Here is a 26,412-nt window from a genome sequence, read left to right as displayed (position 1 = left end):
CGCCACGCCCCCGGGCCTGCCCCCGAAACGCCGCGGCACGCCCCCGAAATGCCGCATCGTTTCGGGGACGCCCCCGGACATGCCCCCTCCCGCCCCTTTTTGAAAGCCCCGGGACTTACGCGCGTCCCGGAGCTTTATGTGCGCCGGCGCGCGAGGGCCCTGCGCGCGTAAATCCGGAAGGATTTACGCATGCGGCCCTTTTAAAATCTGCCCCTTAGAGAATAGCCACTGCCATTAGCAATGGTAACATGGAATAGACTTAGTGTTTGGGTACTTGCCAGGTACTTGTGACTTGGATTGGCCACTGTTGGGAACAGGATGCTGGGCTTGATGGACCCTTGGTCTGACTCAGTATGGCATTTTCTTATGTTCTATTTAAGCCAATGTTAGATAGCATAAGCTGCTGAAAGAGTGGGAAATAGCTTGCTAACAATAACCATGGCGGACAGAATACAATACATACATACTTGGTGTTTTCAAATATAACGTTAACATCTCATATGGTGTCTCATTGCTAAGATTTTCATATGAAGCTTTAAATGTGCTCTTATAAATAATCAGCGAGCCACCACCTTTTTTTTCTTGCTCAGTACTTGAGGGATTATTGAATAACCAACAGGACAGATATGATTCATTAGCACAGTCAGTCTCAGTTAACTAAGTCTCGGATAAAAGATAAAAAGTCAGCTTTGTAAACTGTAGCAGATAACTGCAATTTTCCTTATAACAGACTGCACATTTAACAGAATCTTATAGAAAGATCAAGTTCCAGAATTCAGAGAAATCTCATAGGGAATTGGTTTTAAATAGGAAGGCCGATCATGAGAATGCCCAGCGCCACATAACTTAAATCACCATATCTACCCTTTCCAAGAATTACTGGCCTACTATTAGAGAGGTCTTGATTCAGCATTATACTCTCACACACAGAATTAAATCTGCTTGATAACTCATTGACTGAGGTCACAGTATAAGCAGGGACAAAAGAACGCACTGCATGCATGAGGAGCACACAAAGGAGCTCTTTGGTTGGGCACCTTCATGTGCATGACAGATCATGCCCCACCCCAGCATCCTTCACCAGCTCTTGACCTCCCCTATACTGGTGACCACTGATGGTGGGGGGGGGGGGGGGGGGAGGGCCAGAATCGACCTTAGTCAGTAGAGCAGGTAGGCAGCCTCCAACAGAATCATTTGTGTTAATGGGCACAAGGTAGAAAATTCCCAGAGCTCCTGGCAGAGAAATGGAGGAGGGAAAGAAACAGCACAGTCTGTAGAAGCAGTAGATCCAGCATTCTCTGCTGGCTCTTGACCTGCCTGTACTGGTGACATCACTGGAAGGTGAGGTCAGAATGGACAGAGGTCAATGGAGCAGGTAGGCAGCTTCTGATGGAATCGCCTGCACTAAAGGTTTCCCAGCAGGAAAAGGCAGAAAGGAAAGATTTCCCAGCAGGAAAAGGCAGAAAGGAAATAGTACAGTGTCTGTAGTAGTAGTGTATACATTACCAGTGTATTAATAGACTTTCATGTCTGCTCATTGATTGGCACAAGCGAAAGCAGACTTGTCTGATGGCTGCAATTTTTGGGTTGGAGGTCTGGGTGAAGTCCTAGAGGGTCTAGATGAACTGGAGATGGACTGGGTGAACTAACGGAGGAATCGGCAAACCAATCATTTCAGGTATGCACGTAAGCAAGAATTTTCAAAATGGTCTATGCGTAGATTTTATAAAATACCTGCTTCCACACATAAATCAGGAGGATTATGCATACATGGTATCTATTTTTCACATCTAAAGCATTCATGCTTATGTTTATAAAATAGGTACAGGAAGTGTCTTCTTGAATTGAAAATATTCATGCATCCTGAACCATGTGTGTGCACTTTCAGCGCAGCACTATGTGGGATTTTATAAACTGTTCAGCTTCCGCCGCATGATTTATAAAAGAGTAGCATTAATCTCTGTGCATCCACTTACATGAACTGTGAATAGGTCTGAAAGTTTGGCTCCCTGTTTGTAGCTGAGGCATTGGAGGGTGAAGTGACTTGCTGAAGGTTACAAGGGTCATCCCTGAGAAAAGCAGGATTTGAACCCTGGCTTCTCTGGCTCTGTCCACTGCTCTACTTGGCTACTTCACTCTCTGATTTAATGCATGCTTACAACTAAAACAATATGAAATAAAAATTATTTTTGTTTTATTTGTTTCAAAATGGTTCAACGTGTCATTCAAATCACTGCACATTCCTAATGGATGTCTGTTGTACAACTACTATGTAATGCTCAAGACATTTTTGATGGGAAGAGTGATTAACAGCTAATGGATGTTTTCCCTAAAATTATATTTGAAAAATATATGCAATTGTTTTAAATTATAAAGAACATACCACAGTTTCACTTATTTCATGAGGTATCCAGGGAGAAATCAATATGATAACCAGATAACTCCAGGTCATCCTGCACAATAGTGCTTTTAAAGCCTCATCCAATTGTATTATCCAGGGAAATCAGAACCACAGTAAAATGTCCTTTTTTTTTGCACTGTACATAGGAGAGACTTTTTAGATGTGAAACAAAATAGCCATCCTGTAATATAAAAAATTCTATAGCAATTGGACCACACGGGATGGAAGAGACAGATAGATACCTTACTCTGAGCCTCTTTGCCACAAACGTACAGAGGTTGAGATTTAAACTGTAAAGTCCACATGCTGTCACATAGCTTGTTATGCAACAGAGACACTAAATCCGGCTTTTCTAGGGAGAAAACACCACTAGATGCTGACCACTAGGACCCCCATCCCCCAACTGCAGTTTGAGATATCTCCATTACCATAGTCACTCAAAGGAGCTTCTAAAGTGAAGTACTTGTTGAATATCGTCCAATTAAAATGTATTTATTTATTTCAAAGTCTTATATTACGCAACGTCCAATATACAAATCTGTTCAGGGTGGATTACATGTGAACATCCATAGACACATTAAATCAGCATTACCTTAAAACAATAAAATATCACAATACATAAGATACATAATTACATGAAAACAAAAATACCAGCGCTTATTCATTAAATAAAAAAAAAGTTTTCAACTGCTCTCACTCCACTTTCCTTCCAATCCCTCCACCCCCACATGCACACACACGCACACACACGCATACACACAACAGCATGGCCTTCAGGATGAAAGAAACACATGCAGCATATTCAGTTTGATAGTATGCACTGCGTGGAAATAAAGGCTATGGATGTACAGTAAGTAAACCAAATCCAAAAAGTCGTTTTTTGGTTGGGTTCATTTTAAACAAAATGAATCCCTTGTGGTGCTGAAAAATATGAAAATTTCAAGCTATTCTTTTTGGGAAATAGAACAGTGTTCCTGAATAGTGTGTGCTACTTCCTAAAATGAATAAACCCCCTCCCCCAAAAACAAAAAAACCCACTCCAATGAAACAAAATTTGGCCGTAACCACCCCATAACAAAACAAAATGAACCAAATAATCTTTTTTTTCTCTGTACTTTCTTAGTAAGTCAATAAATGAAGGATGAGAGAGAGAGAGAGAGAGAGAGAGAAGAGGGATTGGGGAGGAGTTTGGGTGATGATAATGAGGGGCATTACCACACCATGTGATAGCGTAACGCATGCTTTTAATGACGGAAATAACTACCCCTTTTTCCCTGGCACTAAGCTGTGCGATATGCCCGAAGCAGGATTTGCGATAAATATTGCAAATTGTATTTTGGGCATTTTCAGGCAGGGAGAGGAGAGAGGGGGTAGGAGAAAGAGGTGAGAGAGAAAGAGGAGTAAGGAGGGAGGGAGGAGTAGGGGGAGAGAGAGAAGAGGAGTAGGGAGGGAGAGGAGTAAGGAGAGGGAGAGAGATAGGGAGAGAGGAGGGAGGGAGAGGAGTAAGGAGAGAGAGAGAACCTCTGGGGTGGCACACATAGTAGGGAATTCATTATACCAGTACAGGAGGGCCCACTAGTAACTGGAGGTGAGGGTTTGGTGGTGCTCTAGGGTTTTGGGGCCAGTTCTACATGCACAGTGAGATGTGGCAGTGCACAGGTTAAGAAAGAAGATGCTGGTAAAATTGAGCGTACGTTTTCCTAACCCACTGACAGCCACCTGACAGGCATCTCTCCTGGGCGCCTGCTGGCAAGGAGGCGCTCGGGGCGCACATTTGTCCTTAGCATCTCCTCAGCCGAGCGACCCCTCATTTAAATATTCTATCGTGCACTCAGGAGAGGTGGCTGGGCGCGCACCAGGAAAGCGGGCACTCAACACTGAGCACTCGTTTTCCATGCGGCTTTATTGGATCGGCGTAAATAGCAGAAATATGCTCTGCTCTACGCTACAAGCCCCTTCTCCCCCCCCCCCTAAAATAAAAGTCCTTCAGTGTGGGCAATCCCTCATGCACTACACCACCCTCTACCTACCTCCAGGCTAATACACGAGAAAGTACATCCAGAGCCTACATTTTGGCCATTGCCTTCAGAGCCCTTCATGTCCTTACATACCTTAGCATTACAACACTTCAGACCGCTTCAACTACAATCAACAAACACAGGTCTTTCTTAAAACTGTTTCTTATCCATTATATTTCTGATCATTTTATGCAGCTGGCGGGCAATTTCAACCTGTGGTGCCAGCCCTAAACGCACACCGTACTGCACACAGTTCAAGCAGTACATAAGCTGGGGGAGGGGTGTTCATGAAGGTTCTACTAAAATTGGGGATATTTTCAATAAACAAATATCCATCGAAAGGGAAAACTCGGCAGACTGATGTTGAAGGAGTGTTTGTGTTACGCGTCTGATGCAGCAGAGTGTTGCATACGTCCGGATAACTTTAGACCTGCTTCCGAGCGGGTATCTTTTACACATATCTGGATAAGTAGCAATTTATTCAACCACACAAGGCCAGATAACTTAAAAACCTAACTGGATATATTCAAATACAGCCAGTTAGGAGTTATTGTCCGGCTACATGTAGTCTGGTAACCTTAAGTGATTTTTTTTAATGATTGCCTGTATACAAAACCATAATAAATAAATAAAAAATATATTTTAGTCTGTTTATTTTGATTTGCAAATATCTTAACTGTTATTTGCGTAACTCTGTAAACTGACGTGATATTTTTTAATGAATGCCGGAATACAAAACCCTAATAAATAATAAATAAGTAGGTATATTCAGCCAGACATTTATCCAGCTGAATACACAGAACAAGTCACAGAACAAGGTATCAGCTCATCTTCAGCTGGATAACATCTCAACTATATGGCCTATTGAATATTGGCCTCCATGTGGATAATGGTGAGCTTGTGAATAGAGAGGTAGATTTTGACAGGGTTACGCGAATAAGTTATGCGCGTAACCGTTTCACAAACCCCCTGCACGTGCCGAGCCTATTTTGCATAGGCTTGGACGCGCGCAAGTCCGGGGGCTTTGCTAGGGGGTGTGTTGGGGGCGTGTCGGGGGGGTAGCGCGACATTCTGGGCGTTCCGGAGGGGCATGTCGGCGGCGTGGTGCCGGCCCGGGGGCGTTTCGGGGGCGTGGCCGAGGCCTCCGAAATCACTCCCGGGCCGGGGAATCGCGCAGCGGCGGCCGATCGGCGCAGGCATAACTTTCACAATAAAGGTAGGGGGGGTGTAGATAGGGATGGGGGGGGTGGGTTAGGTAGGGGAAGGGAGGGGAATGTGGGGGAAGGCCGAAAGAAAGTTCCCTCCGAGGCCGCTCCGATTTCAGAGCGGCCTCAGAGGGAACGGGCAGCGTGCGCAGGGCTCGGCATGCGCAAGGTGCATACATGTGCACCCCCTTGCATGTGCCGACCCTGGATTTTATAAGATACGCGAGGCTATGCGCGTTTCTTATAAAATCTGGCGTACGTTTGTTTGCACGAGGTGCGTGAACAAAAGTATGCGCGGGCGTACATTTATAAAATCTACCCCATAGTGTATTTGTCAAATGCCTTCTGAAAATCCAAAGTTCCTCATGACAGACTCCTAGGAAATTTAAAAAGTAAGAGGATAGGAGGCAATGTCCTGTTGTAGATTGCAAAGTGGTTAAAAGACAAGCAACAGAGAGTACAATTACATGATCAGGTTTTTCAGTGGAGAGCCTCAGGGATCTGTACTGGGACTGGTGCTTTTTAACATATTTATAAATGATCTGAAAAAGAGAACGAGTGAGGTGATCAAATTTGCATCCTACACAAAATTATTCCAAATTGTTAAATCACAAGCAGATTTTGAGAAATTGCAGGAGAACCTTGTAAGACTGGGAGACTGGGCATTGAAATGGCAGATGAAATTTAATGTGGACAAGTACATAGGGAAAGTAACCCACAATGTTAAGAGTCCATGTCTGGCGTTACCACCCAGGAAAATGATTTGGGCATCATGGTGGACAAAATTTGGAAATTCTCGGCTCAGTGTGCAATGGCATTCAAAGGAGCAAATAGAATGCTAGGAATTATTAGGAAAAGAATGGAATCACTCCATGGTGATACTGCATCTAGAGTACTGTGTGCAAGTCTGGTCACTGCATCTCAAAAAAGATAGAGTTGCCCTGGCGAAGTACAGAGAAGGTGAACAGCAGAAGGAGCATGGAATGGCTCCCCTACGAGGAAAGGCTAAAGAAATTAGGGCTATTCAGCTAGGAGACGAGACAGCTGTATTTCAAAAAAAATATGACTGAGAGACATTCCATGAAATTAGTAAGTACCAGATTTAAAACAAATTGGAGAAAATTATTTTTCAATCAATTGAGCTCTTGAATTCATTGTCAGAGGATGTGGTAAAGGCAGTTAGCATAGCTGGATTTATAAAAGGTTTTGTCAAGTTCCTGGAGGAAAAGTTCATTAACTGCTATTAATCAAGTAGACTCAGGGAAAACCACTGCTTATCTCTGAGTGTTAGTAACGTAGGATCTTATCTACAGTCTAGGATCTTGCCAGGTTCTTGGAAGCTGGATTGACCACTGGTGGACACAGAATACTGGGGCTTGATGGACCTTCAGTCTGACTCAGTTTGGCAATTTTTATGTTCTTCATGTTTTTATAGAGGCATTTAGCTCTTGGGAAATTTTAAATTCTGGCATTTTTCTGGCTAAGTGCTGAACTCGACTGAACAAACCCATTGAATATGGAGCTTATTGGCCTTAGAGAAAAGAGGATTTCTTTGTAGATGATGATACTTGTTATTGGATCAATGACATAATAATTCAAAGATATTGTGGTGAATCAACTTTCAAGTTCACATAGGCCCTTCCTTCAGATGCGACTGAAAAGCTGAAGTAAGCGAGTACTTGGAGAGAAATTCCCTCAGAAGATGTTTTTAGGAAATGTCCCGTGCAGATTGGATTAGCATCCATTTTGAAAGGCTCTTAGTGGTGGTAAGGAGTTAGTACAATTGTGAACAAGGTGTTAAAATAACACCCAATCATAGCTAAGTCCATTTTTTGTAAACTTACAATTCAATACTTTTACAATTGTATGCGAGCAGAATTTTGCATACCTATTTTTAATTAAATTCATTTGTATATATTTTTCCACTTTTGCAGGTACTTCAAAGTGGATTACATTCAGGTAGTATCCCTAGCCCAGAAGACTTGCAATCTAAGGGGTAGATTTCCAAAGGGGTACGTGCGTACCCCCCGAAAACCTACCCCAAACCCCCCCCTGCGTGCGCTGAGCCTATTTTGCATAGGCTCGGCGGCGCGCGCAAGCCCCGGGACGCGCGTAAGTCCTGGTTCTTTGCAAAGGGGGCGTGTCGGGGCGTGTTGGGTGGGCGGCACGAATGGTAGGGCGGGGCGGGAGGCGTGTCGGGGGCGTGACGCCGGCCCGGGGGCATGGGCGAGGCCTCCGGACCAGCCCCCGGGTCGGGTGATGGCGTGCCAGCAGCCCACTGGCGCGCGCAGATTTTCGGCAGGCGTAAATCTGCCAACAAAGGTAGGGGGGGGGTTAGATAGGGCCGGGGGGAGGGGGGGGGGGGTCGGTTAGGTAGGGGAAGGGAGGGGAAGGTGAGGGGAGGTGGAAGGAAAGTTCCCTCCGAGGCCACTCCGATTTCTTTTTCAGTGCCCCCAAACCATGATGAATAAGACAATTTCGTTGAAATTGTCTAATTCGTGAAAAATGAATGCACATCTCTAGTTTTGTTTTCCCATTTTAGCATGTGATAAATGTTTATACCATGCACTAAAGCCATTTATTGAACATTAAAACTATTCCATACACACTAAAATAGAAAAACAAAATGAAATTTCATTTGCTTTCCTTTCATTTTGTTATGAAAGCAAAACAAAATAACTTTCATCACTGTTGCTGTTGTTTTAAAATGAAAGCGCATCCCTAGTCATTCCAAAAAAATCTGATTAAATAGTGGCTTTCACTAGCACTGAATGCATATTTTCTCCTTGCATCAATAATTAGACTCTAGCTGATACAATCCTACTCCACAATGGCTTATGTTGCTATACTGAGCAAGAGAGAGGCCCATGAACTGGAGGTCGTCTCGCATTGGCACCACAGATGAGGCTTATACCAGTAATGACGGCTGAGGGAAGTCCTGTATACGCCAGATATATAGTGTTGAGTGTCACAGAGATGCTCAATATACCGGGTAGATGAACAAGACAGGAGACACATGCATAATTGTCAGTCACCAAGTGGAAGTATAATGTTTAGTCTCTGGGGGAGGCAGGTTTGATGTCGGACGCACTAGAGAAGGAGCAGTAACTCGCAGCCCATGGAATGAAAAAAGAAATTCTGCTGCAGAGCCGGAAGGTATTATAGAAAGCAAGGACACAATTAAGCAAAGAGCTGGTAAAACGGTTGCAGATTAATATAGGGTACTATATCCATGCATTGAAACTTGCGGTACTAGCAAACACGCATAATTATTAAAATTGCCCCTTTTACCATTTGTGTTTAATTTCTAGCACTGAAAGATTTTGAAAGCCCCTTCTGCTTTGCCTTTATCACAGGCAAAGTAGCAACTTCATGTCAATTGAAGGAGAGCAGATGCAGGCAACATTAAACTGGGAGATGGGCACTGCCCGTCTACCTGAATCTGAGCACAGATGCCATTTTTTACCTATGATTTTGCTTGTAGGGGAAGGTTGGTTTTATTACATCTGCTGAACGCCTCAATATTTCCTTATCCCGAGGTACCTGGAAAAGCCTCTGATGCTTGACTGTATTACAGTACATGAGCAATGATACCTTACAGAATTTCTGGTTGAAAGGAAATTGTAGTCTATCTAAAAGAACAAGCAGCTAACAGACTGGAAGGGAAATGTAGAACACAATCCTTTATTTCTGATAAATACATTTATGACATACTAGAACAAAGACAGGGAATAATTAAACTGCTGCTATAAAAAAAAAAGAGTGCATGGTTTGGAAATGGAGCTTATTGTTTGCTTTTTGCTTTGTTATCCTGGAAAGGCCTCAGATCTCCTCAGTTTTGGCTGCCAAGTTTCTACGGTTGAAAAGAAAAAGACAGCTACCATTTGTCTCCCTTCCTTCTGCTCTGTCTGTCAGTGCTTGACTGGAAAGCAGGACTGTCCAAGTTAAAAGAGGGTGTGGACAACTTGGCCTAATGGCCAAATGTTATTTTTGCAAAGCTTGGTAACCGTCACCACCCAGCTCCTGCGCACCTCCCCCCAAGTCAAGTTTAAATCCCGTTCTCGCAGCATGACCTAGGGTAAGTCACTGGACCAAAATTCAATGCAAGGTACACAACTGTTTAATGTGATTCTAAGCATTTGATATGCACCAGAATTAAAGAGGCAAATAACATTCACAATATGTCAGCACTCTCTCATCAGAAAAATTACTTGCTGTAGTTACACAACAAACAATTACTTGCTGTAGTTACACAATGTTGGGTTCCATATTAGGTGCTACAACCCAAGAAAGAGATCTAGGCATCATAGTGGATAACACATTGAAATCGTCGGCTCAGTGTGCTGCGGCAGTCAAAAAAGCAAACAGAATGTTAGGAACTATTAGGAAGGGAATGGCGAATAAAATGGGGGATGTCATAATGCTTCTGTATCGCTCCATGGTGAGACCGCACCTTGAATTCTGATCACCGCATCTCAAAAAGGATATAGCTGCACTGGAGAAAGTGTAGAGAAGGGCAACCAAAATAAGGGGAATGGAACGGCTGCCCTATGAAGATAGGCTAAAGAAGTTAGGGCTATTCAGTTTGGAAAAGAGACGATTGAGGGGGGATATGATAGTCTATGAAATCATGAAAGGACTTGAACAAGTTATTGTAAATCGGTTATTTACTCTTTTAGATAACAGAAGGACCAGGGGGCACTCCATGAAGAAAATTCTTTTTTCACTCAGCGCATAGTTGAGCTCTGGAATTCATTGCCAGAGGATGTGGTTACAGCAGTTAGTGTAACTGGGTTTAAAAAAGGTTTGGATAAGCTCCTAAAGGAAAAACCCATAAACTGCTATTATGGTAATTAATAAGCAATAGTAACTTGTGATTTATCTAATGTTTGGGTTCTTGTCAGGTACTTGTGACTTGGATTGGCCACTGTTGGAAACAGGATGCTGGGCTTGATGGACCCTTGGTCTGACCCAGTATGGTATATCATTTACTGACATCAATGGTCTGGTACCTACCAGCCCACCTGTACATATGTTGTCTATTGTTAATTTATATTTTCTAAAATATCCACCTGTACATATATTGTTTATTGTTAATTTATATTTTGAATGTTCCTATAAAATCTCTCCTTCTCTATCCTTACTACTGCTGTCCTCTCTCCTCCTCCATTGCTGCTCCCCCCTTCCCCCTCCCCGTTTATTGTATTTCACTCTCTTGTTATTTTGTTACAATGTAAACCGGCAGGATGTTCCGACGAATGTCGGTATATAAAAATCAACAAATAATCTTATGCTCTTATACTGTGCAAAATGTTGGAATCAAACAATCCATTGACTGCAGACAAAGGAAGACGACCTGTAATTCAGTGTCAGACACAACATGTTATTTAATGGCAGTGCCTTCAAATTGGTGATCTTCACTCTGATCAGATCAGCTACATTCAAGGTGTTACGGCCACCATGGTAGAGCTTATCTCGTTCCTGTATTCTGACATGAAAAGTCGTGATAATGCGCAGTAAGGAAGAATCTTCCTGACGAGAAAATCTATAAAGTCATGTAAACCATGATTGTTGCCGGACTCTGTAATATATTTTCAGAAGCTTTTAAGGAAATCAGTATGTAAAATTTATACTTAAACAACTATACACGAAAGATTGACACCTTTCAAATTTTCAAACACCATCCGGTTTTGTGTTCAAGTACTGGAAATAGAGGTATACACTTACTTTTTTTTTTCCCATTTCTTTTGGTTTTCCTTTTTTCTTGTTTTGTTTATAGTTTTTATTTCATTTTGTTTATGTGAAACAACCCAAAAATAATTGTTAAAAAAAAAAGGACCAGAGTATCTTCATTCCTGGGGGGGGGGGGGGGGGGGGGGAGAAGAAACCAATTGCTGGCACAGGATATTTTAAAAAAATAAAGCCCCCAATCCAGCCTGCTATGCAGCCTCCCTGCCACCAGAGGTCCCTATGGAGCTACTCCTGCTCTCACTCCAGCCATAGTCTCTATGGGCTCATGTATCATCCGGGCTTGGCCTATTTAGCCCTGCTTCTTGCAATAACTGATGCCTTGTCATTGAGTGCTCTTGGCTTCCTGCTTGGCCCTGTTCCACCTGGTCTTGCTCTGTGGCCTCTGGGCCTTCCAGCTTTGCCTTGCCTAGTCCTGTGGCCTCTGGGCCTTTCAGTTCTGTCTTGTCTTAATCTCTGGATTCTAGGCCTTCCAGGCCTACCTTTCCTAGTACTGTTATCTCCGAGCCTTACAGCTCTGCCTTTAGGCCTTCTAACTCTGCCTTGACTAGCCTGTGGCCTCCGGGCCTCCTAGTATCTTCCTGTCAGGCCTTTGGACCTTATGCTTAGTGGCCTACAGGTCTTCTGAATCATTGCCTTTGTGTTCCTTGTTCTGTTCTGTCTTGTCCCTGTCCAATCCTGTCTAGTCCTGTCTTGGTCTGTTCCTTGTACTGCCAGGGACTTGCCTTGTCCCAGTCTTCCTAGCCTGCCCAGACTAGTTCCATGTGTGCCTATGCTTGTATCTAGTCCTGTCCTGCCTCAATGTCCAGTTCTTATCTCCAGTCTCTGCCTCCAAGTTCCAGCCTGCAACTTGAATCCAACCTCAGCCTAAGTCCTGCCAGCCACTAGAACCCAAGGCCCAACCTGTGGTCCAGGCAGAAGACCTGTTCTACCTTAGCTTGAAGTCCTGAGCTGCCCCTTTGGGAGTTCTCCAGTGCTAGCTTCAATTGTGACACCTTTTCCAACATCGCAGAAGTGCCTGGGGATTGCTCCTGCCTCGGTTCTACCGCTGTTCCCTGCAAAGAAAAGTATGCAGGGTTTTGACAGCATGCATACTTATCCCCAAGGGGGGGAGGGAAGGGAAGGAGAAGCAATTTTCAAAAGGCCTTCTCTGCATATAAACTCCCAATTACCTGCAGAGAATCCTTTTGACAATAATGCACAATTTTTTTATTGGCATTTACAGATCAAAGCACACATTACAATACTTTGAAGTGAATCTTAAATGGAAATAACAAAAGAGATAGCATAAAGAAACAATATGTAATCAGCATATTTTGCTATCCATTATGAAATAAGAAAATTGTGAGGAAAGCAAAGAAAAACGAGGAGATTATAAAGGAAACTGTAAAGAAAAGGCCATAGCATTGAATAAGACTCCTGCTTAAACTACATACAAGCTACACAGATCAACAAGGGAACTGGCAAGATGTTACAACTTTCCTTGCATCAATAAAAGATCTAAGCTGCTCAGGAGAAAAGAAAATACAGCTAACTGAATGGTAAGTAACACAACATTTACAGGGGTAATGAAGAATAAAAGTAGCACCTCCTGTCGCAAAAGAAGAAAACCTCTTCTCCGCTCCTGAGTGATCCTCGAAAGGTCTGAGAAAATACGAATAACCTGCCCATGAAAATTGGAATTAAGATTGTGAAAATATAAAGACATTATCTTGCTTAGATGCCCCTCAGTAACAAAGGAAAAACAAGCAGGGTGGCATTGGTCTATAATCTCGTAAACAGACGACTCAATAAGATGAGTTACATTAAAGAGGGAGAAGGAACAGAGCTGGAGGAAGAAGGTAAAAAAAAGCTTTGTTAATGGAAAGAAGGGAGTCCGATGGAATTTTTTAAAAGTCTATAAAGTATCTCCGTGAGGTCATAATGGGGAGTTCCCCCATTACTTTAGGAAATTGGAAGAGGTGAAGGTTCAAATGATGTGAAGAATTCTCCAGGAACTCAGACCTTCTGGAAACAGTGTCCCTGTTCTTGAACTAATTGAGCCTGAACAGTGGTCACCTTGGATAAATCTTGCTGAATTGAAGAAAGTTTAATTTCATCTTCACCCAACTTAGTCGCATGCATATTAACCACAGGGTCTAACTTTGTCAAAAAAGAATCCAGCTTAAAAGTAGAAACAGTCAGAGCCCGGCCAGCTTGCAATATCAGCTCCCATAGAGAATCTACAATTAACTTTGCAGGCTTCTTCGGAGGGAAGAAACACTCCAACGATGGTAACAACAGGGAAGTACCATTATCAAAAGGTACAGGCAAAGAAACTGCCCCCAGGTTTCCTAAGGAAACTAAAGGAAATCAGCACTGGAGCAGATCCTTGCTCTCCTAAAGATGAAACACTAGATGCAGGACCGTACTGGCAATGGTCTGCCTTCGACCCATGCTGTAGCAGCCATCAAAAAGGAATCACTTCCGGGAGCCGAGGGAAGCCTCTTCCCTGGGAGAGATCAGCGCTCCTCCGTTGACTTTCACATTGGGACCTCTACCACCCGATCCAGGAGCAGGAGACGCAAATGACATGATAAGCTGTTGTCCTTCAAGGTAAGAGGTCTCTGGGGTGTAGACCCTTACCTTCCCCTTTGTGTTTGGAAGCCATAAGAACAACTGGAAAGAAAAGGAGCAATGGGACAGGAGCAGCAGAAGTTGGCGTCTCGGTCAAGTGGCCATCTTGCTTTCCCCCAGGTGAATTTCCATAATGCACATTTTGACTATATTGTAAAGACTGAAATTAACCATTATTTGATAAATATGGTTTGTATTATGTAAGTAGAGACATTTGTTTTCCATTTAAACTGATTTTTACCCACAAATTTCCAGATTTTCCAAAGGTGGCAATCAGTTTAAACCAATATTCAGATTAAACAGCTGCTCCAGATGCAGCTTTTCAAGGCTTCAAGCCAAAGCACATGCTGTGTTTCAAGTGCTGTCTGTGCCATGTTTAAAGTCCCTCCTCCTCACGCCCCCTAAGCAGCCAAAGTGCCTGCTACCTGGTGTTACAAATGCATTTGAAGCAGGCCTTGTCCACCAGAAGCACTTCCTGGCAAACTCCCTGGCCCTGCACAAAAGTAGATGTGCAGAGCATGGGAGCCTCAGTAAGCTGCTGCTGAAGGAAAGGACAAGCCTAGAGCCACCACCGGTAGGGAGTGAGGAGGAAGAGGGAGATTCCTGGCAGGGGAGAGCGACAGGGATAGGGATCTCCTAGGCAGGGGATGGGGATAGAGATGGGGATACTGCTGAGTTGCTGAGAGGGAGGATCTGCTTAATAATGATTTAGTGCATGGATTTCTGTCCACAAAAATAAATTCTGATATCTACCCGGATAATGAGTCAATCTTTTCAACTGTTTTTCTTCTTGTCATAATAAACCCTGATACATTCCTGGGAAAAATAAAGAATAATAAAAAATGAAAATAAGATTCCCTCTATATAAGTTAATATGGATTGGTGGTGGTTGAATCTGCTGGTTTAAAACAATATTAAGATTTGGGTAGCTCTGTTCCTATAGAATTGCCCTAATGTTGATTCTGTGAGGCTCCTTAAAAAATAATCTTATAGAGGCAAATGCTAGTAAAATATCCCGATTAAAGGACATGGATGGATAAGTTTGCTACAATTGGGTTCGACACTCAAAAACCCGCTGAGTAGGTAAGATAAATCAGCCCAGCAGCTGGATATCTGGATAAATCTTCCTGTTTAAAATCTGGGCAGGTAAATTTAGGACTGCCATTTGTGTCGCTGGGGTTGTCTAGATAAATGTATTTGCTTAATGTTGAATATTGCACTAACCAGGTAAATCTGAAAGCTCACCCTAAGAACACCTCTAACCCAGCCCCTATTTTTCCCAGCTAGTTTTGAATGACTTTATCTGCACAAATTTAGCCAGTTAAAAGGGCCCAATTTTTAAATGGTTAAATTCACCTGGCTAAAACATGATTTGAACTTGCTAAATATTTTGAATATAAATTCCTTAGCATAAAAGCTTCCCAGCTAAGCCACATCCTCTGGCAACAAATTCCATAGCTTAATTGTGTACTGAGTGAAAAATGCTTCCTCCAGTTTGCTTCATATGTGCTCTCTCTAAGATTCAGTGAGTGTCCCCTATTCCTTGCACGATCTGAAAAAAACTATTGCCTATTTATTTCTTCCAGAGAACTTGTGACTTTATAAACCCCTAACATAACCCCTTTCAGACATATTTTCTCCAAGCTGAAGCAGCCCAAAGCTTTCCTCATGAGGGACCCAATGCTCACCTTTATCATTTGTGTTGCCCTTCTGGGCCGGGTCTACTTTGGATGCTGTAATGTGCGCTATAAAATAAAAACATACAGCTAACTGTTTGGAAATGCTCCATGAGAATTCTCCCTTTAAATTTTAATCAGTCTAATTGGTGTAATTACTTAACTTATGCAAAAAAAAAAAACCTCAGGAAAAGGCATTTACTAGAAAATATTACCTTGGCTGTGTTACACCCCCTCTTCATTGCAGAGTATTGGTTAAATAAAGTTTACCCTATACTGAATGTGTGTCCAAGGTCAATGCTACACTATAATTTAGGATTTACCAGAAATGAATACATTACCTGACAACATCATGGTGAGGCAACAGTTATGCGAACATTTGCTCTATTTTGTTCTAGATTGCTTTTTTAATATTAAGATGTGATCTTGCAACTAAGTTTTAGAAAGTAGGGATATATATATTTAGATACACAAACTGAAAGTCTCTAGCATGAAATGTTCCCTCACGGTTCAGTGTGATTGCAAAACCAAACAATCTACAGGAGGAAGAAAATTCTCTTCTCTCTGTTCTCTCACGGAGAAAGAATTGTCGATTTAGGAATGACAATCATTCTTCAAGAGAAATAATCACCTACTCCGCATTTGAAACCATTAAATGACATTTTTTTCTGAATTAACCGCAACGTCTTTTTCCCAGTGCAGTCAGGACAAGCAATTTCCAAACTGCTATTTTCTTTTTTGGGGGGGGGAATGGAGGCGGTTCAGGCAATTCCTCATTTTCTCAGAAATGGTCCTCATGAGAAAGATGTCCTATATGTAGATGTATAGATGGGAGGGACTATTGAACGTAAAAAGGTATTATTTCCCGGCTCGGCATTCTTCACCCTGGGCTTGTTGGGACTGTGGACGCTGTGGTGGCAGTGTTCACAGTCCTGGGGGGCAGGCAGTCTCAATCCCTGCTCCACAGCAAAGCCAAGTGGTCAGATTTAGGGTCCATGTTTGGCACATTTAGAAGGGAGTCGCTGAATTGGGGTATGAAAATATGGGGAGCCTCTGTAAGTGCTCCAGATTTTCAATGGGTTTTTGTTTTTTTTTAATGAAGTGAGGTTTCCTAAGATTGAATGAAGACGTTAAAAATCGCACACAGCCACCATTTCTCAAGGAAGGAAGAAAATACAGAATGTTAAAAGCTGAAGAACCTGCTCATCTTAAAACATGAGCAGCTTCCCAGGTCCTCAGTAAAGTCCTGTATAGCAGTACATTTTGAACAGCAGTCTTAAGTTTGTTGCTTTTTCTTTCTGCCTTTTGAAGGTCTTCTGAAAAACATCATTTCCCCAAAGGATATTTGCCCTCTTGTACAGTAGACCTGATTCTTTTTCTCTCTCTCTCCTGTGCCTGTCTCAGAGCGTAGGTTTTATATCCTACCAAGAGGAAACCCTTTAGAGACTGCGCTCTGCACTGGGGTTCAAGGGCAAGTACCTTCTCCTACACTTGGAAAATTTATCATGCATGCCCTTTGGTGCATCTTCCTGCTGAACAGCTCTGAGAAACGGAAAGCAGCCATCCCGGCAGACTGTGGCACCACGCCCTCTCCCACTTTATACATTTCCCAACAGGATGAATGCCACAGGCTTAAAGGAGACATTGTGACTTGCTTAGCTTGGGCTGTGTGTGATGCAAGGCAATAATGATCAACCCAATTCAAATTATTGGTCTTTATTTTCCAACTTAACAGATGTAGGAGTCATTCTGCAGAAGAATTCTATCCTGCCTGAAATCCATTCCTTGTTAACCACCAGTGTAAGCCCAGCAGAATCTTACTGAGCTTTCCTTTTCCCCCCCTTACTCTCTGCTGCACATCTGCAGATTCCAAAGGAGGAACGCAATCAAGGAATAATTGAAGAAAAATGTTATTTTTAAAGGGCCGATACTAAAATTAAACATAATGGGTTCTATTTTCTACACAGTTCTTCCCATTCTGTCTCTGTAGCAAACACAGATGAGCATAAAGCACAATGTGTGTCATCACCGGATAACACAATGACTCTTTCATGTTTCTTTATTTAAAAGTAAAAGCAAGCTCAATATTTGGAAAGGTGGAAGTTATGGTGCTCATGTCTCCACGCCATAGCTGAGAACAGGGCTGGCGTGTTTCCTTTCAGATGGTGCTCTTCTTCCTTATAATTGCACTACAAGCATTTCTTCACCAGTTCTAGTGGTTGTGTGACTTTGCATAAGGCTCTAAAAAAAAATTTAGAGGACCAGAAGTATCAGAATGAACTGATGTGCTCAATTTCTTCTCTTATTGACTATGCTCCCAACCCCACAGAGGACCTTGACCTTCAACCTGGACTGGCCACTATTGGAAAGAGGATATAGGGTTTAATTGACTTTTGGTCTAACCCAACATGGCAACTCTTAGGTTCTTATGTCATGACCTGCACTTCTAAGTCGAAGGACTCAGCAATGATTACCCCTATATATTTTAAACTGGGGGGAGGGGGGGGGTTTGGATGACCTCTCTCTTAACTGGGTGAAATGGAGATGAACTGATAAAATGGAATGGCATCAGCGAGTGCCCCTTTCAAAATCCCCTGATTTATGTGGTAGAAGCGGGATTTACATGCCCACTTAAAATCTGACACGTGTGCATGGCCAGACTATTTTATAATACGTGCACATCTGCACACATAAAATGGCCGTGTCCGTTGGCTTGCGTACCGTTTAGAGTTACTGTCCTGTCCCTATCTCTAAGGTGCCTCTGGACCAAACCCAGAAATGAAAGGCTAGGATGGCCAGATGACTTTATAAACACTGGAATAATCCCATTCTTGTCCTGCTTTTTAACTGCTCTTCCAAGGCGTTAGTAAGTTAGTGTTGTTATTTTTTCTACAGATAAACAGGGCTACACAGTTCCTTAGAGAGCTGTGGGCCAAGACTCAGCAAAGGTTTTCCCATGATCATAGAGTCCGCTAACCACAATAAGAGAGGGTTCTAGTGAGTCCTAGGACTTCCTGATGAGTGCTAGTGGGGCTGCTAAGTATTATCAGCTCTGACAGTGGCTTTGCTGATGGCAGAAAATACTCTTTGGAATAAACCAGTTACCAAAAATACAGGTTTCAGGCCACTACTAAAACAGAACCAGATTCAACTTGATGATGACCTATATATCAAGCAGCTCAAATTTAATCTTTTCAAGCAGGCCTATGTAATACTAATTTTGTATTTGATGTACTGTTATTGTTGTATTTATGTTGTGTGATTTGTTAATGAATGTAATCTTGTAACCTGCAATGATCAGCTGCGAGCTGGATTTCACAGAACATAAGTACAATAAATAAACATCCCTGTGTATTATCTTACAATATTTCATAGCTTATACTCTTTATTAAGACAAACAGACACATACTGACACCTTTCATGTACAGTCTGTAAAACAAAAAAATGCTATTTATATTTCTGCTCCATGGTACATGCCAACTGACAGCTTTATTCAGAAAACAGATTTGTAAAACACTGGACAGGTTTTCTAAAGATGTTGTACAGCATTCTACCTTGTTATTAAGCCACTTTATACTACCTACACGCACTGTAAGATTCTCACTGACATAAAGCATGATTAAAAATAGACTTCCTTCAAGGAGAAATTTAAGTTGGAAATTTTCCACTGACTTTTTTTTTTCTTCTTCTTCAACAAGATTTGTGTCCAGAAATAAAAGTAACCTTCGATGCAAAGCATTCTTCGAGAACTTGTACCACACAGATGTGATCTATATAACCTTAGCCCTCTACTCACTGGAAAAGGAGTTGATACATCAAGCCCTATAGACCAGAAATGCTAAGGAGTTTTCCCCATGCTGTAGGAGAAATGCTCTCTATACCTGACCCTCTCTAGTCACATGGTATATGGCCCTCAACGGCACAAGGTGACCCAGATTTGGGAACAGAAAAGTGCAAGATGGTTGGCAGCATACATGATTAAGGACGTGATGGCTTCTTTGCTCACACAACTCTGCTAGGTACATTGAAGAATTTGGGCATGCATTTATTTTCCTGTGTTTTATTCCGTTAAGAGTCTAAGGTGGAAAACATGACCGTCTCTGAATTGAGAGTCAAGGAGAAATTCTGATCCCATTAAACTAATATTATTGAATAAGTGTCTTTCTTTAGCTTGTTTGACAGGTTTTTTTTTGTTTTGCATTGTGCAAGCATTTGTTAATAATCTGCATGAAATTGTTAAAGCTATATGTGTATGTGGAGAGGGCTGGGGGGAGGGACTTGACTTTAAAAACAAGTTAAATTGGTATTCTGCCAGACAGGAGTTAAGATCTAGTGAAGGGGAGAAGTTATTTGTTGCAACAGTTTGAGAGGCAAAGAAGGCATTGGTCAGGGCCCTGGATTTTTCTGATTCTCTCTCCTGATACGTTGAAATTCTCTACTAGATTCAATTAGGCTTGATAAGAACTTTCTAGTATTTTCAAAAAAGATGAAGTCTTGGTTGTTCCCCATGGCTTCATTTGATAAGTATTATATTTTAGACACTTGGGTCTTTAGTTTTAAGACTGTGGGGTAAAGGGTGCTTTTGAAGAATGAAATGAGGCTTTTATGCTTTTCAGGGAGGATGAAATGGGGATGTTTTGGGGCAGAATGGAGAAAAAGAGATGCTTGAAGTAGAGGGTATTTGGGATAAAATGTTGTGGATGGTGGAACTGTCGTGGGGGTAGGAGGTTATGTGGGTTAGATTTATGATGCCAAGGATCTGGAGCTTTTTTTTTTTTTCTATGGTATCTCTGTTCATTTTATATTTTATATTTTATTTTAACTTGTAAACCCATTTTGGGTGTCTTGTTTTGAGGCAGGGAAGCAATCTATAACAATAAAGACAATTATGTCTGCTGATGATTAGGCAATACACAATATATAAACCCAAACCTATTAACACTGTCAATTTGATGCATGCATATGACCTAATATATTCCTTATTTATGCATTCAAACATATTATACAGAAGGATAATAGTTCGCACAAATAAATATGATCTAATGTATTTGGATTGACACAATTTGACAATTATTTTTGTCTTATACCATGACTCAGAAACCGAAAGGGTGTGACAGTGCATAGACAACTCTACACATTCTGTATTTCATGTAAATTTCAAAGGATAAACTGCAATCAGAGACTAAGAACATGGCAGAAAGGAACAAAAATAGTCTCAATTCTCATTGGCACCACCTTCCTGGTTAAAAGAACTTCCAAGCACAGCTCAATATTTTATATATATATATATATATATATATATATATATATATATATATATATATATATATATCTGAACTCCAGGAGAATGTTGTCTTTGGTAGAATGCAAATATTAAGAAAAGCACTAGTAGTAAATTTGAGAAATTTACATTTTACCCAACAAATCATAGCTTAAAAGTAAAGTTCATTCCTATCTCAGTATGAGCAAAACATTCATTTGAAGGTCCTAACCCATCAGAAAGAAAACCATTTTTTTTTTTACTTAAATCACTTCAATGACACTTAATTTTATACTATTCCTTTAATCAGAATAATGTGTTATTTCAGAAATTAATGTATTACTAATTGGACACTTATTATATTGTGTAATTCTGATAATATTACACCTGAATGATTTTAGCTAATTGTAGTTTTAAGAAAAATAAGAAAAAAACACTCTGCTCTGAAATCATTTATGCAATTAAATTAATCTTTAACTTCTTAAAATCAAGTATATTTTTATCCAGTTATCTCTTCACCCACATATTGTACTAAATAACCAATAACATTGCCAGTAATTAATGAGTTGCAAAAGTGATAACTTTGGAATTAGAACAAAGTTTCTCTGTAACTTTTAGAGTAAAAATGTAATAACTGCCCAAGTGGATCAGACCAAAAGTAACTTAAGATTGCTATTATTTTACCTTTACCAGTAGATCTGATTCACGTCCAGTCAAGTGAGTGCAGGTAGGATATTTTTTCTTTGTATTGAAAGCACCAGTACCTGAGAAGAATACAAATAGATATGTCACATCTCTGCTTATCTCTGGAAGTTTACCTTTGCTTTGAATAATATTTCACAATAGTTCAACAAAACTCTACAATTTAACCGCGCTGAAAAGTGGAATATAAATAAAATAAATAAGTAAATAACCTTTTCTTTTTACTTTAGATTTCTTTTTATGATTTTCTGCTCATTATTTGTTTTCCTACTTTTTACCCTTTCAGTTACCCCTTTTCTTTGGTTCTTTTGAGATCTTTAAATGACTCGCTATGAAAGTCAACCCAAAAGAATTTCAACCTGGCTCACTTTTTAAAGAAAATGTTAAATTCCCAGAGTTTCACTGGAAAAATCCATCAAATTCTGCACTGCATATCTCAGGGGAACCAAAGGCAAATCCAGCAATTCCTGCAGATCCAAAGGGTTCATTCTGCTGGCTCTCTGTGGATTTTGCCTTCAGTAAACAGTTTCTTTAACAGAGGTTCATTAATTTGACAAATCTTTGAAATTTACTAATCTTTTTTTTTTAATTTGCATATCCTTGCTCTCCTCCTGATTTCCAATATCAATATAATGCTACAGTAGCTTATCAATATAATGCTTCAGTAGCTGGTTTGGCTATGAAAGTTCATGCTAATCATCCTTCACTATTTCCTCTCAAATCTTAATATGGCTGCCTCCATCAGATTATGGCAATTTATAGTTATAATGGTGATTAGGTTTAAAGACCAGAGGTCCATTGAGTTGTCCAATATTTTTTTAATATCCTAAAATTTCCCTCTACAAGGCAATCCAGAGAAAGAAAACAAAAACAGTTTCTATTTATATGCTCACATTTTTATTTGGTCTTTGCTAAAAATTGTGCATACAAACTAGCTCATGGGCTTGTTGCACATTTTTGTCCTAATTGTCTCCTGCACTTAAATCTACCCCTTAGACAAGGTCCCCAGATTCCCATAATTTGTAGCTCCAGCAAAATCTGGACCTATTATTTATCATTTCTGAAGTGCACTAGATATTAGTGGTTAGTGCAGTTAGTGTAGCTGGGTTCAAAAAAGGTTTGGATAAGTTCTTGGAGGAGAAGTCCATTAACGGCTATTAATCAAGTTTACTTAGGGAATAGCCACTGCTATTAATTGCATCAGTAGCATGGGATATTCTTAGTGTTTGGGTACTTGCCAGGTTCTTGTGGCCTAGTTTGGCCTCTGTTAGAAACAGGATGCTGGGCTTGATGGACCCTTGGTCTGACCCAGCATGGCAATTTCTTATGTTCTTATGTTAGATATGTGCAGAGCTGTACAGAAGCATAAAAGAGACAGCTCCTGCTCCAAGAAGATTACAATCTAGTCAAGGCAAACATATGGTACATGACAAACAAGAAACTGTAGGAAGTATATTTATAGTAAAGTAGATTTTTTAGTTTAGTTTTAATTTAGTTTAATAAAATGTATATACCACTTTTCAAATAAATCAAAGCAATTTACAGTACAAATTAAAACCTAAATATAAACAAATTAAAATTAGATTAAACAATAATCAAATATAGTTAAGTGAATAAAAACAATAAATCAATCAAAAGTTTGATCAAAAAGCCAAACCTTTACAATCTTGCAGAATTTTGAATAATTAGATTTTAATCAAATATCATACAGTAATGGATTCCACAAAAGTGGTGATTGATATGAAAAATGTCACCTGCATAAAAGAAAGTACTAAATTTCAAACTTTGGTCACTAAAGGTGCAAGAAGAGATTAAATAATAGCAGTGCAAATACAGATCCTTGAGAAACCCCATAAATAAGATTTTTCACTTTTGACAAATCAGTATCCCAACAAACTTGAAAAGTACAACAATTAGATAAGAAGTAAAGCATGTCAAAATGACATCTGTAAAACCAACTTCCTTCAGCCTCCTTATTATTGATTGAAAGAAACATAGAAAATGATGGGAAAAAGGGACCAAACAGTCCATCCAGTCTGCCCAGCAAGCTTATGGTAGCATTTGCTGTGCCATACAGGTCACCCCCTTACTTAGTTTCCCAAACCATCAAAGTCAGGGCCCTTGTTGGCTGTTGTCTGAGCCCAATTCCCCGTTACCTCTTGCTGTTGAAGCAGAGAGCAATGTTGGAGTTGTATTCAAAGTATCAGGCTTATAGGTTAAGGGTAGTAACCACCATACCAGCAAGCTAACCCCATGCTTATGTGTTTTCCCAGACCATAAAATCTAATGTCCTTGTTGGTTGCTGCCTGAATCTAATTCCCCTTTTCCTCTTGCCATAAAAGCAGAGAGCAATAATGATGATGCATCAACAGTATGAAGACTTATTGGTTAAGGCAGGGATGGCGAACTGCAGTCCTCGAGAGTCGCAAACAAGCCAGGTTTTCAGGATATCCACAATGAGCATGCATGAGAAAGATTTGCATCCAATGGAGGCAGTGCATGCAGACCTTTCTCATGCATATTCAATGTGGATATCCTGATAACCTTGCCTGTTTGCGGCCCTCGAGGACTGGAGTTTGCCTTCCCTGAGTGAAGAGTAGTAACCGCCACCCCAGCAAGTTACTCCCATGCACTCATTTCTTCATTTCCATGATCTACTAAATCCAATGCAGCACTCATATCAATAAATACTACCAAACATCATTCCGTCTCACTCTAATTTTATTCAATAATGCTGTGAGTGCTGTTTTAGTACTATGACCAGAGCAAAAACCTGACTGCCTTGAATGGTATACATTAGTTTTCTCCAGAAAGTTCTGAATCTGATAAACACAGCTTTTTCAATTACCTTTTCAATAAAGGAAAGATTAGAAAAAGGCTGATAAGACTTTATATCTAAAGGGTCAAAGGAACTCTTTTTAACTAAGGGACATATCTTCACTTCTTTTAATAAAGGTGGGGGGGAGCCTGAGATAAACTAGAATTCATATATTCGGCTAATATATGTCATATATTCGGCTAATATATGTCATATATTCGGCTAATTCAAATTATATGTTTTGGGGTTTTTTTTGTTTATTTTATAGGCATAGGATCTCTAGTTAATGAACTAGAATTCATTAATTTTAATAACTTATGCATTCCTACCAGTGAATTCCTTAACATTAGAAAATTTACTAGTAAGGACTAAGTCACTAAAATCCTCTACCAGACAAACTTCTAGAGCCGATGCTATTCAAAAGTTGATCACATGAATCTTAAGGAAACACCTTATCTGGTCAACTTTATCTTCACAAAAAGATGCAAACATAGCAGCCGTATGAATACTCTTTATAGCTATATCCTCACTTCATTTGATAGAAAATTGAGTAACTAGCTTAAACAATTGTATGTCTATTTTTGACCAAACACAATTTCCGTGTAAAATATTCTCTCTTGGCCTGCTTGATTACATTGATACTGATCAATTTTAGCTTCACAAATCATTTTGTTCTCAATTGAGTTATGCTCTGTATGATGAGCTTGTTGTCTAAATATATTCAAACCTGCGTGATACCAGGCATGGCTTGCTTGGTTTTTCTCTTTCTATGGAATTATACTATTGAATGAATGCTTAAGAAAGTATACTGTTCCAAGTATCAATCTGTACATCAATTGAAAGTGTAGTATAATATTCTGGAAATGTATTTCCTTCTGATAAAAACATTTCCCAGTTAACATACTGATATTTCCAATAAAATTCAACCAGTTTGAACCTAGGGCTAATTTCCAATTTAAGTTTCAACAAGAAAGTAATCAACCAAGGATTAGACCAGGAAAAAGGCCTTAACACAACAGACAAGATCTATCTAGTACATGCCCTGCTTTACAAGTGGGCTCTAATACCCATTGTTCTAAACTCAAATCAAATATTGCTGTCATAAACCTATTATCTTGACTTCTTATAGCTTTATCCTAATAAATATTAAAATCACCAAAAACTAAATGAGAATCACAATTGATCACAGAGTCAATGATGAGTTGTAGTGTTTCCTATAATGAAAGTTTTGAAATATTTGATGGATTATAACAAGATTACAGTTAGCAGCTGGATCTAATTTAATAATAAAGCATTACTATATGTACAATCAGTAATTACTAATTCTTTGTCCTAATTAAATCTTGAAAGATAATATTAACTCCACCACCTGATCTTCTAGATTTATACTTGTAAAAGAAGGTAAAACCAGGAGGCTAGGCTTGGGACAATCTCCTTCCTTGAGCCAAGTTTTTGTTAAACACAGAAACAGAAGCTTGCATGTTAAAATTAAATGTATCAGCAATAGATGCATAATTAGATGGATATTTAAAAGTCCAAATGGAAGATTGCACAGCCATTGTGTGAGCATAGACTAAGTTTAACTTAGAAGAGACAAATATAAAATTATCAACGTCTATTAGCTTGAGACCATAGCACTCACATCTTGAATAGTCTCAAAATTTAATTTCTTTTTCAATGAAACTATAGACAATGTTGGAGGTCATTTTCAAAGGAGTTATGCATAGAATTGTAGCAATTTTTAAAAGTCAATTTACATGCTTTAAATTGCATTTAGGCGTAAATCCAAAGGACAATTCAATGGCATATATTGTAGCAATTTTCAAAAGCCCAATTACATACGTAGGAACAGTAACTTTCAAACCAGTGCGTTGGTGTTCTTTGGTGCTTATGCATTGGTGCGCACCCAGCTATGCAGCCATTTTATAACTTATTCGCGTATATGAGTGCATGTTATAAAATAGCCTG

General features: G+C 40.2%; 1 protein-coding gene across 6 annotated transcripts in view; it reads right to left on the bottom strand.

The window, feature by feature from the left end:
• The window catches only part of LRRC4C (leucine rich repeat containing 4C), a 983,140-nt gene that overhangs the window by 122,194 nt on the left and 834,534 nt on the right, over positions 1-26,412 (bottom strand). For all 6 annotated transcript variants that reach the window (XM_029582724.1, XM_029582719.1, XM_029582720.1 and 3 more), the window contains one exon: positions 21,609-21,688. The gene's annotated coding sequence lies outside the window, so the exon portion shown is untranslated. The remainder of the gene's footprint in view (positions 1-21,608; positions 21,689-26,412) is intronic.

This window comes from Rhinatrema bivittatum, chromosome 17 (genome assembly GCF_901001135.1).
Source record: "Rhinatrema bivittatum chromosome 17, aRhiBiv1.1, whole genome shotgun sequence".
NCBI lineage: Eukaryota > Metazoa > Chordata > Amphibia > Gymnophiona > Rhinatrematidae > Rhinatrema > Rhinatrema bivittatum.
This window is presented reverse-complemented; position numbering and strand designations above follow the sequence as displayed.